We start from the raw sequence: 18,991 nt of genomic DNA on the forward strand, positions 1-18,991 counted from the left end.
CCGAAGTTCCCGTCTACTGACTGCCTGCCTGTCAGTAGACGGGAAGATATTGTCACTAGAAAAATATTGTTCCTTCGAAACAATTGTGGGCTCGCTTCAAGCCAGAAAACAATGGCTATAAAAGCACAAAATGTCAAGATCGCAGGCAGTGCTCTCTTTGACGTTACTGACGTCAAAGATTGGTCCATTTTGTTCCAAAAATGTGTTATGCAAAAGTTGACCCGCTGGTGGCGCTATAACAGGCCAATGTGAGAAGGTTGGTATCTGTTCCTTGACCTATTGGGAATGTGCTTGCAAGATTTCACGCACATCCCAGGCTGTGTTCATGATTTGAGGTGTTTTTGGCTTTGGACACTTTATCGCTGCTTGCAGCTATATTTATTATTATTATTTTATAATTTTTTTGTGTGCACTTCATAGGCATGTTAGATAAAGGTCCTTAGATTGCGTGTAGAATGTTTCATGCAAATTGCAAAAAAAATCCTAGAATAAAAACGGGTTTAAGCGTTTTACAAACTGCTCAAAATTATATAGCGCCCCCCTTTGGCCATTTGGGGTAAGATTGGTTTCAGTGATATTTGAACTAACCCTCTACACTATTTTGTCATGAAAATGTGACTTTGCATGTATGTTTTAGAGGCAGAAGAATAATTTGCATAAAAATGCAATATTGTTTGAATTATTTAAAAAAGCATGTTTCAATGTTAAAGAAATCCGATCTGACAGATCTTTAGATATCGGTCCAAAGTTCACGTAAAAAAAGTTTTGTGCACGTGACGCGAAAATTCCAGAATAAAAGCGGGTTTACGCGTTTTACAAACTGCTCAATATGGCGGAAAATCGGGGGGCGGAGCTTACTTAACAACGACAAAGATGTCTTCCGCTCGAGTCAAAGCACGCGTGTAACAAGTTGCATGTCTTCAAACAAAACGAGTCATGACTTATGCCCGTTTGAAGTTTGAATTTTCAAACGCTTCGTATAGCGCCCCCCTTTGGCCAATTGGAATAAAATTGGTTTCAGTGATACTTTGACTAACCCTCCACATCTTTGCCAAATGCCATGAACGTGTAACTTTGCATGTATGATTTAGAGGCCGAAGAATAATTTGCATAAAACCGCAACATTGATTGAATTATTAATAAAATATATTTCACTGTAAAAGAAATCCGCCGAGACTAGTTTGACCGTATTGGTCCAAAGTTCATGTGAAAAAAGTTTCGTGCGCGTATCGCAAAGATCCCAGGAGGAGATAGATTTTTACTGTTTTTCATATAATTCCAAATTCTGAGGGATCTAAAGATCAGAGGTCAAAAGTCAGAGCGTAAAAATTGTTCGGCATGAGGAGACGCATACGTGTATACAGGTTTCATGGCTGTACGTATAACAGAGCATGAGCTATACCTGTTCAAAGTTCGCACTTTCGAAGGCTTCCTACAGCGCCACCATTTGGCCGATTGCTGTAAAAAGTAATAGCACACGTCGCCACAGTAAGCTGAACACATTGATGTTTTTATTTTCATTTTCTCACTAAGTATGTAGGAGTAGAAAGGAACCGAAGTTTTGAGGAGAACTTGATATGACGGTTAGATATTGTCACTAGAAAAATATTGTTCCTTCGAAACAATTGTGGGCTCGCTTCAAGCCAGAAAACAATGGCTATAAAAGTACAAAATGTCAAGATCGCAGGCAGTGCTCTCTTTGACGTTACTGACGTCAAAGATTGGTCCATTTTGTTCCAAAAATGTGTTGTGCAAAAGTTGACCCGCTGGTGGCGCTATAACAGGCCAATGTAAGAAGGGTGGTATCTGCTCCTTGACCTATTGGGAATGTGCTTGCAAGATTTCACGCACATTGCAGGCTGTGTTCATGATTTGAGGTGTTTTTGGCTTTGGCCACTTTATCGCTGCTTGCAGCTATATTCATTATTATTATTTTTTTTGTGTGTGTGCACTTCATAGGCATATTAGATAAAGGTCCTTAGATTGTGTGTAGAATGTTTCATGCAAATTGCAAAAATAAATCCTAACGGGTTTAAGCGTTTCACAAACTGCTCAAAATGATATAGCGCCCCCCTTTGGCCAATTGGGGTAAGATTGGTTTTAGTGATATTTGGACTAACACTCTACATCTTTGCCAAATGCCATGAACATGTTACTTTGCATGTATGATTTAGAGGCAGAAGAATAATTTGCATAAAACTGCAATATTCATTGAATTTATTTTAAAAAGCATGTTTCAATTTTAAAGAAATCCGATCTGACAGATCTTTAGATATCGGTCCAAAGTTCACGTAAAAAAAGTTTTGTGCACGTGGAGTGAAAATTCCAGAATAAAAGCGGGTTTACGCGTTTTACAAACTGCTCAATATGGCGGAAAATCGGGGGGCGGAGCTTACTTAACAACAACACAGATGTCTTCCGCTCGAGTCAAAGCACGCGTGTAACAAGTTGCATGTCTTCAAACGAAACGAGTCATGACTTATGCCCGTTTGAAGTTTGAATTTTCAAACGCTTCGTATAGCGCCCCCCTTTGGCCGATTGGAATAAAATTGGTTTCAGTGATACTTTGACTAACCCTCCACATCTTTGCCAAATGCCATGAACGTGTAACTTTGCATGTATGATTTAGAGGCCGAAGAATAATTTGCATAAAACCGCAACATTGATTGAATTATTAATAAAATATATTTCACTTTAAAAGAAATCCGCCGAGACTAGTTTGACCGTATTGGTCCAAAGTTCATGTGAAAAAAGTTTCATGCGCGTATCGCAAAGATCCCAGGAGGAGATAGATTTTTACTGTTTTTCATATAATTCCAAATTCTGAGGGATCTAAAGATCAGAGGTCAAAAGTCAGAGCGTAAAAATTGTTCGGCATGAGGAGACGCATACGTGTATACAGGTTTCATGGCTGTACGTATAACAGAGCATGAGCTATACCTGTTCAAAGTTCGCACTTTCGAAGGCTTCCTACAGCGCCACCATTTGGCCGATTGCTGTAAAAAGTAATAGCACACGTCGCCACAGTAAGCTGAACACATTGATGTTTTTATTTTCATTTTCTCACTAAGTATGTAGGAGTAGAAAGGAACCGAAGTTTTGAGGAGAACTTGATATGACGGTTAGATATTGTCACTAGAAAAATATTGTTCCTTCGAAACAATTGTGGGCTCGCTTCAAGCCAGAAAACAATGGCTATAAAAGCACAAAATGTCAAGATCGCAGGCAGTGCTCTCTTTGACGTTACTGACGTCAAAGATTGGTCCATTTTGTTCCAAAAATGTGTTGTGCAAAAGTTGACCCGCTGGTGGTGCTATAACAGGCCAATGTGAGAAGGTTGGTATCTGTTCCTTGACCTATTGGGAATGTGCTTGCAAGATTTCACGCACATCCCAGGCTGTGTTCATGATTTGAGGTGTTTTTGGCTTTGGACACTTTATCGCTGCTTGCAGCTATATTTATTATTATTATTTTATAATTTTTTTGTGTGCACTTCATAGGCATGTTAGATAAAGGTCCTTAGATTGCGTGTAGAATGTTTCATGCAAATTGCAAAAAAAATCCTAGAATAAAAACGGGTTTAAGCGTTTTACAAACTGCTCAAAATTATATAGCGCCCCCCTTTGGCCATTTGGGGTAAGATTGGTTTCAGTGATATTTGAACTAACCCTCTACACTATTTTGTCTTGAAAATGTGACTTTGCTTGTATGTTTTAGAGGCAGAAGAATAATTTGCATAAAACTGCAATATTGTTTGAATTATTTAAAAAAGCATGTTTCAATGTTAAAGAAATCCGATCTGACAGATCTTTAGATATCGGTCCAAAGTTCACGTAAAAAAAGTTTTGTGCACGTGACGCGAAAATTCCAGAATAAAAGCGGGTTTACGCGTTTTACAAACTGCTCAAAGTGGCGGAAAATCGAAGGGCGGAGCTTACTTAACAACGACACAGATGTCTTCCGCTCGAGTCAAAGCACGCGTGTAACAAGTTGCGTGTCTTCAAACGAAACGAGTCATGACTTATGCCCGTTTGAAGTTTGAATTTTCAAACGCTTCGTATAGCGCCCCCCTTTGGCCGATTGGAATAAAATCGGTTTCAGTGATACTTTGACTAACCCTCCACATCTTTGCCAAATGCCATGAACGTGTAACTTTGCATGTATGATTTAGAGGGCGAAGAATAATTTGCATAAAACCGCAATATTGATTGAATTATTAAAAAATGATATTTCACTTTAAAAGAAATCCACCGAGATAAATCTGACCGTATTGGTCCAAAGTTCATGTGAAAAAAGTTTTGTGCGCGTAACAAAAAAAACCCAGGAGGAGATAGATTTTTACTGTTTTTCATATAATTCCGAATTGTGGGAGACCTAAAGGTCAGAGGTCAAAAGTTAGAGGGTAAAAGTTGTTCGGCATGAGGAGACGCATAAGTGTATACAGGTTTCATGGCTGTATGTATAACACAGCATGAGCTATACCTGTTCAAAGTTCGCACTTTCGAAGGCTTCCTACAGCGCCACCATTTGGCCGATTGCTGTAAAAAGTAATAGCACACTTCGCCACTGTAAACTGAACACATTGATGTTTTTATTTTCATTTTCTCACTAAGTATGTAGGAGTAGAAAGGAACCGAAGTTTTTTGATACTTGATATGCCTGCCTGATAGATAAATAAATAAATAAATAATGACAATATCTAAAGTGTGCTCGCCTTATAGGCGAGCCCACAATAATGACAATATCTAAAGTGTGCTCGCCAGGTACTGGCGAGCCCACAACTAGAAAAATATTGTTCCTTCGAAACAATTGTGGGCTCGCTTCAAGCCGGAAAACAATGGCTATAAAAGCACAAAATGTCAAGATCGCAGGCAGTGCTCTCTTTGACGTTACTGACGTCAAAGATTGGTCCATTTTGTTCCAAAAATGTGTTGTGCAAAAGTTGACCCGCTGGTGGCGCTATAACAGGCCAATGTGAGAAGGTTGGTATCTGTTCCTTGACCTATTGGGAATGTGCTTGCAAGATTTCACGCACATCCCAGGCTGTGTTCATGATTTGAGGTGTTTTTGGCTTTGGACACTTTATCGCTGCTTGCAGCTATATTTATTATTATTATTTTATAATTTTTTTGTGTGCACTTCATAGGCATGTTAGATAAAGGTCCTTAGATTGCGTGTAGAATGTTTCATGCAAATTGCAAAAAAAATCCTAGAATAAAAACGGGTTTAAGCGTTTTACAAACTGCTCAAAATTATATAGCGCCCCCCTTTGGCCATTTGGGGTAAGATTGGTTTCAGTGATATTTGAACTAACCCTCTACACTATTTTGTCATGAAAATGTGACTTTGCTTGTATGTTTTAGAGGCAGAAGAATAATTTGCATAAAAATGCAATATTGTTTGAATTATTTAAAATAGCATGTTTCAATGTTAAAGAAATCCGATCTGACAGATCTTTAGATATCGGTCCAAAGTTCACGTAAAAAAAGTTTTGTGCACGTGACGCGAAAATTCCAGAATAAAAGCGGGTTTACGCGTTTTACAAACTGCTCAAAGTGGCGGAAAATCGAAGGGCGGAGCTTACTTAACAACGACACAGATGTCTTCCGCTCGAGTCAAAGCACGCGTGTAACAAGTTGCATGTCTTCAAACGAAACGAGTCATGACTTATGCCCGTTTGAAGTTTGAATTTTCAAACGCTTCGTATAGCGCCCCCCTTTGGCCGATTGGAATAAAATTGGTTTCAGTGATACTTTGACTAACCCTCCACATCTTTGCCAAATGCCATGAACGTGTAACTTTGCATGTATGTTTTAGAGGCAGAAGAATAATTTGCATAAAACCGCAATATTGATAGAATTATTAAAAAATTATATTTCACTTTAAAAGAAATCCGCCGAGATAAATCTGACCGTATTGGTCCAAAGTTCATGTAAAAAAAGTTTTGTGCGCGTAACGAAAAAAACCCAGGAGGAGATAGATTTTTACTGTTTTTCATATTATTCTGAATTGTGGGAGACCTAAAGGTCAGAGGTCAAAAGTTAGAGGGTAAAAGTTGTTCGGCATGAGGAGACGCATAAGTGTATACAGGTTTCATGGCTGTACCTCAAACACAGCATGAGCTATACCTGTTCAAAGATCGCACTTTCGAAGGCTTCCTACAGCGCCACCATTTGGCCGATTGCTATATAAAATAATAGCACACTTCGCCACTGTAAACTGAACACATTGATGTTTTTATTTTCATTTTCTCACTAAGTATGTAGGAGTAGAAAGGAACCGAAGTTTTTTGATACTTGATATGACTGCCTGCCTGATAGATAAATAATGACAATATCTAAAGTGTGCTCGCCAGGTACTGGCGAGCCCACAATAAACTAGAAAAATATTGTTCCTTCGAAACAATTGTGGGCTCGCTTCAAGCCAGAAAACAATGGCTATAAAAGCACAAAATGTCAAGATCGCAGGCAGTGCTCTCTTTGACGTTACTGACGTCAAAGATTGGTCCATTTTGTTCCAAAAATGTGTTGTGCAAAAGTTGACCCGCTGGTGGCGCTATAACAGGCCAATGTGAGAAGGTTGGTATCTGTTCCTTGACCTATTGGGAATGTGCTTGCAAGATTTCACGCACATCCCAGGCTGTGTTCATGATTTGAGGTGTTTTTGGCTTTGGACACTTTATCGCTGCTTGCAGCTATATTTATTATTATTATTTTATAATTTTTTTGTGTGCACTTCATAGGCATGTTAGATAAAGGTCCTTAGATTGCGTGTAGAATGTTTCATGCAAATTGCAAAAAAAATCCTAGAATAAAAACGGGTTTAAGCGTTTTACAAACTGCTCAAAATTATATAGCGCCCCCCTTTGGCCATTTGGGGTAAGATTGGTTTCAGTGATATTTGAACTAACCCTCTACACTATTTTGTCATGAAAATGTGACTTTGCTTGTATGTTTTAGAGGCAGAAGAATAATTTGCATAAAAATGCAATATTGTTTGAATTATTTAAAAAAGAATGTTTCAATGTTAAAGAAATCCGATCTGACAGATCTTTAGATATCGGTCCAAAGTTCACGTAAAAAAAGTTTTGTGCACGTGACGCGAAAATTCCAGAATAAAAGCGGGTTTACGCGTTTTACAAACTGCTCAAAGTGGCGGAAAATCGAAGGGCGGAGCTTACTTAACAACGACACAGATGTCTTCCGCTTGAGTCAAAGCACGCGTGTAACAAGTTGCATGTCTTCAAACGAAACGAGTCATGACTTATGCCCGTTTGAAGTTTGAATTTTCAGACGCTTCGTATAGCGCCCCCCTTTGGCCGATTGGAATAAAATTGGTTTCAGTGATACCTTGACTAACCCTCTACATCTTTGCCAAATGCCATGAACGTGTAACTTTGCATGTATGATTTAGAGGCCGAAGAATAATTTGCATAAAACTGCAATATTTATTGAATTATTAAAAAATTATATTTCACTTTAAAAGAAATCCGCCGAGATTAGTTTGACCGTATTGGTCCAAAGTTCATGTGAAAAAAGTTTTGTGTGCGTATCGAAAAAAACCCAGGAGGAGATAGATTTTTACTGTTTTTCATATAATTCCGAATTGTGGGAGATCTAAAGGTCAGAGGTCAAAAGTCAGAGGCTAAAAGTTGTTCGGCATGAGGAGACGCATACGTGTATACAGGTTTCATGCCTGTACCTCAAACACAGCATGAGCTATACCTGTTCAAAGTTCGCACTTTCGAAGGCTTCCTACAGCGCCACCATTTGGCCGATTGCTGTAAAAAGTAATAGCACACTTCGCCACTGTAAACTGAACACATTGATGTTTTTATTTTCATTTTCTCACTAAGTATGTAGGAGTAGAAAGGAACCGAAGTTTTTTGATACTTGATATGACTGCCTGCCTGCCTGATAGATAAATAATGACAATATCTAAAGTGTGCTCGCCAGGTACTGGCGAGCCCACAATAAACTAGAAAAATATTGTTCCTTCGAAACAATTGTGGGCTCGCTTCAAGCCAGAAAACAATGGCTATAAAAGCACAAAATGTCAAGATCGCAGGCAGTGCTCTCTTTGACGTTACTGACGTCAAAGATTGGTCCATTTTGTTCCAAAAATGTGTTGTGCAAAAGTTGACCCGCTGGTGGCGCTATAACAGGCCAATGTGAGAAGGTTGGTATCTGTTCCTTGACCTATTGGGAATGTGCTTGCAAGATTTCACGCACATCCCAGGCTGTGTTCATGATTTGAGGTGTTTTTGGCTTTGGACACTTTATCGCTGCTTGCAGCTATATTTATTATTATTATTTTATAATTTTTTTGTGTGCACTTCATAGGCATGTTAGATAAAGGTCCTTAGATTGCGTGTAGAATGTTTCATGCAAATTGCAAAAAAAATCCTAGAATAAAAACGGGTTTAAGCGTTTTACAAACTGCTCAAAATTATATAGCGCCCCCCTTTGGCCATTTGGGGTAAGATTGGTTTCAGTGATATTTGAACTAACCCTCTACACTATTTTGTCATGAAAATGTGACTTTGCTTGTATGTTTTAGAGGCAGAAGAATAATTTGCATAAAAATGCAATATTGTTTCAATTATTTAAAAAAGCATGTTTCAATGTTAAAGAAATCCGATCTGACAGATCTTTAGATATCGGTCCAAAGTTCACGTAAAAAAAGTTTTGTGCACGTGACGCGAAAATTCCAGAATAAAAGCGGGTTTACGCGTTTTACAAACTGCTCAAAGTGGCGGAAAATCGAAGGGCGGAGCTTACTTAACAACGACACAGATGTCTTCCGCTTGAGTCAAAGCACGCGTGTAACAAGTTGCATGTCTTCAAACGAAACGAGTCATGACTTATGCCCGTTTGAAGTTTGAATTTTCAGACGCTTCGTATAGCGCCCCCCTTTGGCCGATTGGAATAAAATTGGTTTCAGTGATACCTTGACTAACCCTCTACATCTTTGCCAAATGCCATGAACGTGTAACTTTGCATGTATGATTTAGAGGCCGAAGAATAATTTGCATAAAACTGCAATATTTATTGAATTATTAAAAAATTATATTTCACTTTAAAAGAAATCCGCCGAGATTAGTTTGACCGTATTGGTCCAAAGTTCATGTGAAAAAAGTTTTGTGCGCGTATCGAAAAAAACCCAGGAGGAGATAGATTTTTACTGTTTTTCATATAATTCCAAATTGTGGGAGATCTAAAGGTCAGAGGTCAAAAGTCAGAGGCTAAAAGTTGTTCGGCATGAGGAGACGCATACGTGTATACAGGTTTCATGCCTGTACCTCAAACACAGCATGAGCTATACCTGTTCAAAGTTCGCACTTTCGAAGGCTTCCTACAGCGCCACCATTTGGCCGATTGCTGTAAAAAGTAATAGCACACTTCGCCACTGTAAACTGAACACATTGATGTTTTTATTTTCATTTTCTCACTAAGTATGTAGGAGTAGAAAGGAACCGAAGTTTTTTGATACTTGATATGACTGACTGCCTGCCTGATAGATAAATAATGACAATATCTAAAGTGTGCTCGCCTTATAGGCGAGCCCACAATGAGTGGCCATTTGCCACTTCGTGGCCTTGGCCACTAATAATATAAAGAGAATGTCCAAAACAATCAAAACAATTCCCACTAGGGCAGTATTAATAGTTATTATTGAATGGATCTTAAATGGGTGGTGATAATATATTAGTAAGGACAATATTTAATTATGGCATAGGGGAAGAATGTTGCTGTATCAGCCTAGATAGTAATGCCAATAATTCCCAATTGTACTGTTAATGATATCAATCCAGAATCATAAAGTAATGATGGAATACTGCCATAGCTAGGCTTGTTGTACAATAGCATGTAAAAACAAACATTGTTAGAAATGATTCTAAGTTATCCTTCACTGTCTCACCATGAAAGAGAGAGAGAGAAAAGAGAAAAGAAAAAAAAAAGTGAAGTGAGTGAGTGAAGTGCGTGCGCGCGCGCGTGCGTGCGCGCGCAGCCTGTGCGTGCATACGTTTGTATGTGTGTTTAAGAAGGAGACATGTTATAGACATACACAGCCTGTACCAACTGGAAAAGTGAAGCAAACCCCCAACCTCCCCATACAAAGCGACAGACCACCAAATTAAGTGGTTTCTAGTTATGATCAAGGGCTACAATGTGGTTCTCCATCTCAGGACTCGAGGTGCATACAGTGCTACTACTGCAGACTACACCCGATCAAAAATAAATACATTGTACAGAGAGGTGACAGAGTGGTATTGTAAAGGGGTACTAGGGACCGATTCGTCTGAGAATAAAAAGTTCGTTCTATAACTCGCCGTACCGCGGGCCGCGCGCCACGAGCGGATGCTCCACAAGCCAGCAACGCCCCGCCTCCGCGGCGCATCACTGGTCCGCGGACCCTCCACCGCCGACGCACGGCCCCCCGCACACCAAGCAAGCACAACATCAGTTCAACTCGCGCACAATATCTCAAGTTGCAGCGACTCTCTCTCGAGAGAGCATCAAATCATGGCTTTTTTTTTTTTTTTTTTTTATAAACAAAGCAAGGCCAAGAGATCTCAAAACGGGGAAAGCCCCCATTAACACCACCTAAGCACGCATTCACGTGCTTGAAATGTAATATTGTTAGACAAAAGGACTTCACTGAAAACGATAATTACAGTAACACACTGAGAGTTAATAAATTAATGCAGACCTATACACAAATGGAAAGTAAGAAACAAGCGGAAAAGAAAAACGAACCTCTATGCCTATATGTGGGCTACAGATACATTAAATTATAAGGCTCATGTTGAGGCAAACGAATTAAATTGTAAATGGTCTCAGGCTTACCTTTGCCGTGGACATGAGTAGAGGCAAAGCAATATAAATGGGGGATAGAAAGAGAAAAAAAGGAAAGTAACCCAATAATGTCCATTATAATGAAGTAAAAAAAAATATATATATAGTAAAAAATGATGATGATGGTGATGATGATGACAACAACGACTTTGCCGTGGGCATGAGTAAAGGCAAAGCAATATAAATGGGGAAAAGAGAGAAAAAAAGGTAACCCAGTGATGTCCATTATGATGAAGTAAAACAAATATATAGTCTATATATAGTAAAAAAAATGATGATGATGATGATGATGATGATAACGACTGCAAGGGGAAAAAAGGGGGAAAAAGGGAGAAAAAAAAGAAAAAGTAGAATAAATAAAGAGTATCCAAAGCGTCTTGATGTACAAGGCAGTCTTGATGTAGTTTAAGAGCACATTACAGTTATCCATTGATCCAGTGTCATATCCATTTCGCTACCACGGTGATGAACAGGGGCTTTTCCCAACGGATTGTCACTTATGACTCAGGCAGCACGTCGATCATCTGGTCGTAGAAAGCCGTGGCTTCCTCAGGAGAGTTGAAGGTCTCGGTTTTATCTTGGAATGTGAACTGCAGACGTCCTCCGCTTAATACACGTGATCTAATCCCTTTTTCAAAAAGGGATTTTTTAATCGGGTTGTACGCGGTGCGCTGCTTAGCCGTGGCTACCGTTGTCTGTGCGTAGAACCGTAGTGGGACGTCTCGGAACTTGCACTCGTGTTTGCGGGACCACCTCCAAGCCTTCTCCTTCTCCTGGGTGTAATGGAAGCAGACGACCATGGTTCTGGGTCTCGTTGGGTTCTTCTGGTCCGTTTTTCCTCCGGACCGATACACATAGTCCAGCGTTGGGGGGCTAGTGAAGACGTCTGTCCCCATAGCCTCCATCAGCAGCTCGGAGACAAACTTAACTGGATTTGAAGACTCATTTGAGCTGCCCTCTGTGATTCCAACCACCCTCAGCAGAGAATAGTTGGCCTTGTTCTCCACCGTTTCCAGGCGTTGAAGCAGTTCCTTGTTCTGTGCTTGGAGGGAATGCACATTGGTCTCCACGATGGTAAGTTTTTCAAAGTTGTCCCCCACTATTGTCTCTGCTTTGGTGAGGCGGCTGTCGAAGGAGGAAAGTTTTTCTCCCAGAGAGTCCACGGACGCCTTCAGAGATAGTGTGGATTGCTGTATCAGGGAGGCTACTTCGTTTTTAAACATTTCACGTTGTTTATTTAATGCAGACTCCAGCTCAGATGTAGTGACTGGGTCGCCATGATTAGAGTGCTCTGTAACAGCTGTGGACGCCGTGGGCTGCAGTTCAGCAGCGGTAGTTATATGGCTTCTTGTTCCAATTTTCTGCTTCGGCCCGCTCATTCTGAATACAGCTCAGGTTGTCCAACTATAAATTAACTTTCAAAGTTATTAGAGAGAGTCGCTTTATGAAAAAAAGGGTAATTTCAGGAGACCCAACCTCGCGTGTGCTCCTCACTCCATTAACCGGAAACGGAAGTCCGAATCAATCGGTAAGCCGCTTTTTGATGGCACCAGACCCAATAAATAAATAAATAATCTGGCAGTAGGAGAGTTAATGTTCTGTCTCATCAAATGTCAAACAAATCACAGTTCATGATACTGGGTGCATATGATGTCACCAAAGAGAACCACCTGTACTTTCATGTGTCCTCCCTCCCCTTGCATGCGTGGGAGGCACACCCACGCATCCCCCACAGAGACTCTCTCGCGCATAACGCGCATGCCCCCCCCACACACATACACACACTTTAACAATGTAATGTATGTCAACACAAGGGAAATGTAATACAAGAAGTTAGAGCAAAGTTACATCCACAACAGTCACCCAGCACACCCCGCCATATTGCCCACTTTTCCATTTCCTATACTCACTCAGTTCAGTCGTGTCTTCAATTACCATTTGTCACTCTTCAGTTGGCCCATTTAGCGTCAAGGACAAGGTTTCTTCTAAGACAGTCCTGGAAATTCTGGGTATTTTTCCATTCAGGTTGCATGGCAGATTGAGACTCCTCTGAATAGCCAGTGAGGGAGACAGAATCAGGGACCTTGGAAGATTTTTCTTTTTTTACAGTCAACTAAAAGCCAAAATTGTGATTTGTTAGAAGGGCCGACATGACTCACGATCTAGGAAGATGTAGGCTATTTGTGTGCATCTTTGACCATCACTGAAGAGTGTGTGGAGCTGGAGCAGAGGTGTAATGCAGTGATTCTCAACCTGTGGGTCGGGACCCCTGGGGGGGTCCTCACTAGCCTGGTAAACCACCCGGTCGTGGAATTCAATTTCATTTTTTATTCAGCAATTAAATGCAATGTGATTTCCAGGGGGGGTGGTTTACCAGGCTACTGTAGGTCTTCACATGATTGAGGAGAGTCCCCAGATGACAGTAAAGTGACCTTTAAGACCTTTTTAATACATAAAAACAAAGAAAGAAAGAAAAGAAAAAGACCATTACTGCAAAAAGTGATCGACAAACTATATTTGTTTGTGTTATATTTACTATATTTGTTTTGTATATGTGTTTGACCAGTTAGGTCAACCATAGGCCAAATTGTAAAATAATATAAGGAAGAGGCAAACAAACATCTAGAAAATAGACGATCTACAAGCTTGCAGATCTGCTAATTTCACAATATTTTAAGTCAAATTAAATTGAATGCCTCATACTCCTACATTGAAGCGCTTATAAGGGTGGAGGTTGCCCAGTTCACATATGATTATGTTGGGAGTCACAGCCTGAAAAGGTTGAGAACCACTGGTGTAATGTAGCAAAAGCCTGGAAATGGACACCGTCTGACACGTCCATCAGCATTTTTACACTCTTTTGTCTGAAAACATCGATTTACCTTCTACAATCTATACCATGGCACACTCAAGTCTGGTTGACCACAATCAATTCCATTTTATTTATATAACTTCAAAGTCGCATGTACAAATCGACCATACTCTAAACAATTCTCCCACGAGGGAGCTCTTGGCGACAGTGGCGGGGGGAAATGGGAAGAAAGTTGGCTTGTACATGGTTGGAATTGTCATTTTTTATCAAGGTGGTGGTACAGAATGTCTCAGTATATTTATAGACCATCAGACTTCTGATTCTAACCACATTAACAGCACCATGCACTGACACTCACTCACTCTGCCATAGACACGGTGCATACCATAGGTGCGCTGGATGCTTGGAAACTGCGGACAGCAGAAAGCTTCTTCATGCACCTGACAAAGTATGAAATGCAAATGGAATTTACAGTACTGTAGTTGTCACATTCCTGTTTAGTCCTAGACCCTGCAATCAGTATCCTCAGAATGTTATCCATTGTGTTTAACTGAATAGTATGAGAAGCTTAGTGCACCGAAGTCTGACATAATTTACACATCTTACCTGGGTCGTGTTTTTTTTCACCATTCCGAATTCCCTATCGATCTTTTTTATATTCATATTTTTAAACCAGTGGTTCCCAAATATTGTCATATCAAGGACCCCAGATTAATATATTTGTCCACAGTTGCAGACCCCATCTGAATGTGATGCCAGGGACCTCCACACAAGATTTGTGTTGTTAAAATGTTTCAGAAACATTTTACCTTCTTCTCTTCAATATTTTTTTAAATGGCAGATATACAAGCTCACAACGTGTTGTAATGTGACACATTGTGAGGTTGCTGATCTGCTATTTTCAAAAGTAAATGTAAATGTAAAGTAGTAAAACTGAGCCTATTGCTTATATTGGGCTTATTTTCATAGGCCGCTTGTTTCTTTGGCAAAATCTGGCAAAACATGATTCCTTGTTCACTTCCTTACTTGGGAGGAAGTGAAAAGATGTTTTTGAAGCAGTACACAGAGGAAGAACTCTCTATAGTGCCCTCTGTAAAAGGCAATGGCAGCCTCCCTAGAGGGCCAGGAATAAGGTGAATATTGCATCAAATAAGAACTCTGTTCTAAAAATGAACAAATGATCCTGGTGGTTTAACTCATATTGATATAATGAAACAACTGACAATCAAGAAAACACACACAATGTTACTGCCGCCGAATTAGTAGCCTAAACCTTTCACCAGAAACAGACTATGCTCAAATATGAGTGACTGGCTATCGTAAACGTTACAGAGCCAGACCCTGACAATATCACATAGTTTGTTTATTTTTGGACGACAATTCTTATGAGACTATTTTAAGATGACCCAATCTTATTCTTCTTATAGAATCCTTCATCCAGGGGATGCAAGGAGCCACTCTATTCATTTCTTTCAGCATTGGGAGCACGCACACTAAGACAAAAAGTAAAATAGAAATCCCATCTGAAGTTGCATTTTGACCAATCCAGTCTGTGACCTGCAGTAAAATGATTCTGACACCCCTGCTTTAAGCTGACTGCACTATACGCTCCCTGGCTGCATTCATGATGAGCCCTCTGATCGTCAGAACAGCATAATGCACTAACGAACCACTCGGCAGAGAGAAAGAGAGCAGGAGAGAACCACTCGGCAGAGAGAAAGAGAGCAGGAGAGAAGAGTGCTTTTCCAATCCAATTGTTTTTCATGTGAATGTTGAATTGGGCACGAGAAAACATTAATAGAAATGGCAGACATGTCAGAAAAATGTCTCTACTACTCGGGAGAAGTTGCTCTATCGATATAGAAGAGATGTGATGAAGGCTGTTTCATTTGTTTGATAATTTTGCCAAATACGGCTATGGTCATAGTCATCAACATTCAGGCTGTAAATATACAGATCTCCTGACATACAATTGCATTAAACACACTATAGCTCTATGTCTATGACCTTTAAAAGCATGGGATGCTAGACTAGAGGATAGATGGCTGCTGTCGCAATTCCACAGTGGTTATTCCTGTCTTTAGCCATGTAGATGTAACCCTCGTCTCCCCACTTCTAGCCCCAGCTGTTCTTGACAATCCAATACGCTTTGCCGTGGCCGCTGTGGTGTCTACCTTTACCCTTCTGGCCATAGCCGACTACCAGCATACCGTGGTTCAGCTCCTGATGGCTACACTCCCTATCATAGTAGATGCCTGACTGGTAGAACTGGAAAGACTCATGGTCAGCATCGATGGCACAGACACAGGTCCCACGGTAGCCACAGCCTTCATCAGAGCATGTTCATTGCCACTGGGGATGTCCGCAAAGCCTGTGATATTGGCGGAGCTGTGTTTGGGATCGTAGTGGCACAGCTGGTCATCTGTGCCCAGGTAAGGGTAGGATTACTCAGAGTCCAGGCCGTGGTTGTGCCTGGAAGGCCTCGTCCCTCAGTCCACCGTCGCAGCCTTGTTACCCTCAGTCCACAGGTTCTGCTCACTCAGAGAGACCAGCGTGGCCGTTTTCCTGAAGTGCTGGCCCTCAAGGGCTGACATCCCTGATGTGATGTCATCACTATATGCCCATATACAGTATGGGCATATCAGCCAGATCAGTGGTTCTGGAAAACTGCATCTCGATATATGGTAAATGGTGCATTTATATAGTGCTTTTATCCAAGGTGCTTTACATAGATTGTGCATTACATTCACCCATTCACACACACATTCATACACCGGTGGCGGAGGAAACCATGCAAGGCACCAACCTACTCCCTGGGAGCAATTAGGGGTTCAGAGTCTTGCACAAGGACTCTTCGACATTAACTCAGGGGGAGCCCGGATTCGAACTGGGAACCTTTCGGGAACCCTTCGTGCTCTAATAACGGTTTCTCTACCCCTGAGCTATGCCGCCCCCTATATGCCTATATTTACCGTGTATGGGCATATCAGTATTTCTTCTCATAATCATAAAAATGGGATTTATGTTGAACTCAAGACAGCACATTTACGACTTCAATTCAAACAGCCAATCAAAAAGAAAAAAAGGCTATATTGCTTCTCTTTAAATGTTTGCCTCTGTGTGACACTGAAGCTGCGGTACTGCCAGGTATACACCGGCCGGCATCTCAGTCTCCACAGGCTCTGATGGGAGAGAGAACCAACTGTTTATATAATGCAACAGAAATGACAGCTACCTATACAACAGACAGAGACATGGATTTATAACCCCCTCCTCCCCTGTGCCTGCCCCCCTCATTTAGGACTCTGACCTCTAGTTACACGTTTAGGGTATGGTTATTGTACTGATTGCACTGTGAAGACTGTCATTGCACTGATTAAAATTGACACTTTATTTGATTGGTATGTTACTGATTGTATGGACACTATTTGTTTTTTTGGAGAGGGATACGGTGAGGACACTGTAACCTTGTGCTGTTGTTTTTCTAGGATAGTTGTGTTAGGTGTATGCTATTGTTGTTCAGTATTGACAGTGCATCTCATTGTTTTTCTTGCCTTTGTATTGCTGTATGTGACAGTACTTTCCTTACTCTGTACCTGTAACTCTGTTTTAATCTTAAATGCTGTACTTCCTTTACGTGACTTAAGTTCCCCTGTGGGATAAATAAAGGTATCTATCTATCTATCTATCTATCTATCTATCTATCTATCTAATCAATCAATCAAACAATCATTCAAAAATATTGAAAACACACCATTGCTTTGCACCATGGAGCAGGACCTGTGCAATACATATTCCTGAGGGGACTTTTGTAACTTTTCCCATGTAGCACATACTGTACTGTAGCAGCAGCATCAAGTAGGCTAAGAAACACTGTTCCTCTGTGTCCTGGGAATGTGTCTGCAACCTCAGAAAAAAGCACTCAGAGACCAGGGCACACAAAACCATATATTAAAATACCAGTAAGACTCTACACACGGCTGTCTCCGCAGCGCCGAGGCGGACGTGTGGGTACCGGCCCCGGCTCTCCCGGTCGCTCCTAGGCGGAGTTACAGCATTTTATGTGCGCTGCAGTGGCAGGGGTCCTGCGCGACCACTTTTGCATCCGTTCTGGAGCACCAGGAGTCGTGGTCCCCGGGAATTCCCCGTGAGCAGCCCCATTGGGGTGGTCATTTGGTCACGTTTTCACTTTTTGGCGGCGCCGCCAGGGGGTCTCTGGGGGTCCCTGGAGCTCCGGGGATCCCTGGAGGTTGTGGTTTGGCAGGCAAGGAGTGGGTGTGCAAATTTTGGCATGGATGGGGTCAACCGTGGCGGAGATAGGGCAAAAGTGTGACGTGTGACAGACTGACTGACTGACAGCCGGTGGAGGTTTTGATAGTAAATGCGACCTGACGGTCGCATAAATGATATTGTTGCAACAAGAGGAAGACTTACAGTACAATACAATGCAATGGACAGCCATGTCTGACCCAGTGCACGTCAGGTCTGACATGTGGCTCAGTTTATATTCAGGCCGCAGTCATACGCTGCCACTGAACCCAGTCTTGTGCTTTGGCCTGTTCTTTGTCCCAGGAAAGCCTTCAGCTCCATCATCACGGTCCTTCGCCAGGTGTTCTTTGGTCTGCCCCTCTTTCTTTTCTCAATTGGGGTCCATCTCAAGGCAACTTTAGGTAACCTTTCATTGGGAATCCTCAACACATGACCGAGCCATCTTAACCTGTGTTTCTTAACTCATTTCCTGTGATCCCCGTCGAAACCGGAGATTTCCCGCTGTACCACTCTGCGATGCCCGAGGAGCCCGAAGATTTAATTAGCTTTAATCATTATGAAACGATTAAAAGTATGGTCGCTGATTATAGCCGATTCTGGCTCTTTAGGCCCGCCTCCTAACTGTATCCGGTCGTATTTCCCGTTTGGACCGGATCTAGGTTTCCATATCCGGTCTGAGGTCCAATCGCAGCTCCGTTCGCATAGCTTTTCATTGTAAACAAGTGAGCTGACTGCACGGCCATAGAATGGTATTTTTTCACGCGGGTTTTTTTTATTTTGTAGCTGTTTGATTCTTTTTATTGGCTGTTTCCAATGTTTTTTTTATGTAAACACTGGCGGATACAGCAGGGATACAGCGTGGCAATGGATATGTCTATTTCAATGGGGGGGTTTTTATTCGAAAGCTGTCACCGAGTCTACACGTCTACTAGATGAGTCGCGCACGATGCGTGCGCGTGCCCACGTTAAAAGGTAAGGACAATTTGGCAGGAAAACAGTTCAGCCTATGTTTAAAATAGCAGCAAATGAGTTAATCTCAAGGGACATACAG

At 41.3% G+C, this 18,991-nt stretch overlaps 1 pseudogene across 1 annotated transcript; it reads right to left on the minus strand.

Annotated features, from left to right (window-relative positions):
* Positions 1–15,696: 15,696 nt before the first annotated feature.
* LOC308284870 (procathepsin L-like) lies at positions 15,697–16,265 on the minus strand (annotated as a pseudogene). The gene has a single exon. The product of its transcript is annotated as a procathepsin L-like (transcript).
* Between the last annotated feature and the right edge of the window lie 2,726 nt (positions 16,266–18,991).

The sequence above is a fragment of the Nannobrachium achirus genome (assembly GCF_963921795.1).
Source record: "Nannobrachium achirus genome assembly, chromosome: 5".
In the NCBI taxonomy this organism is placed as follows: Eukaryota; Metazoa; Chordata; class Actinopteri; order Myctophiformes; family Myctophidae; genus Nannobrachium; species Nannobrachium achirus.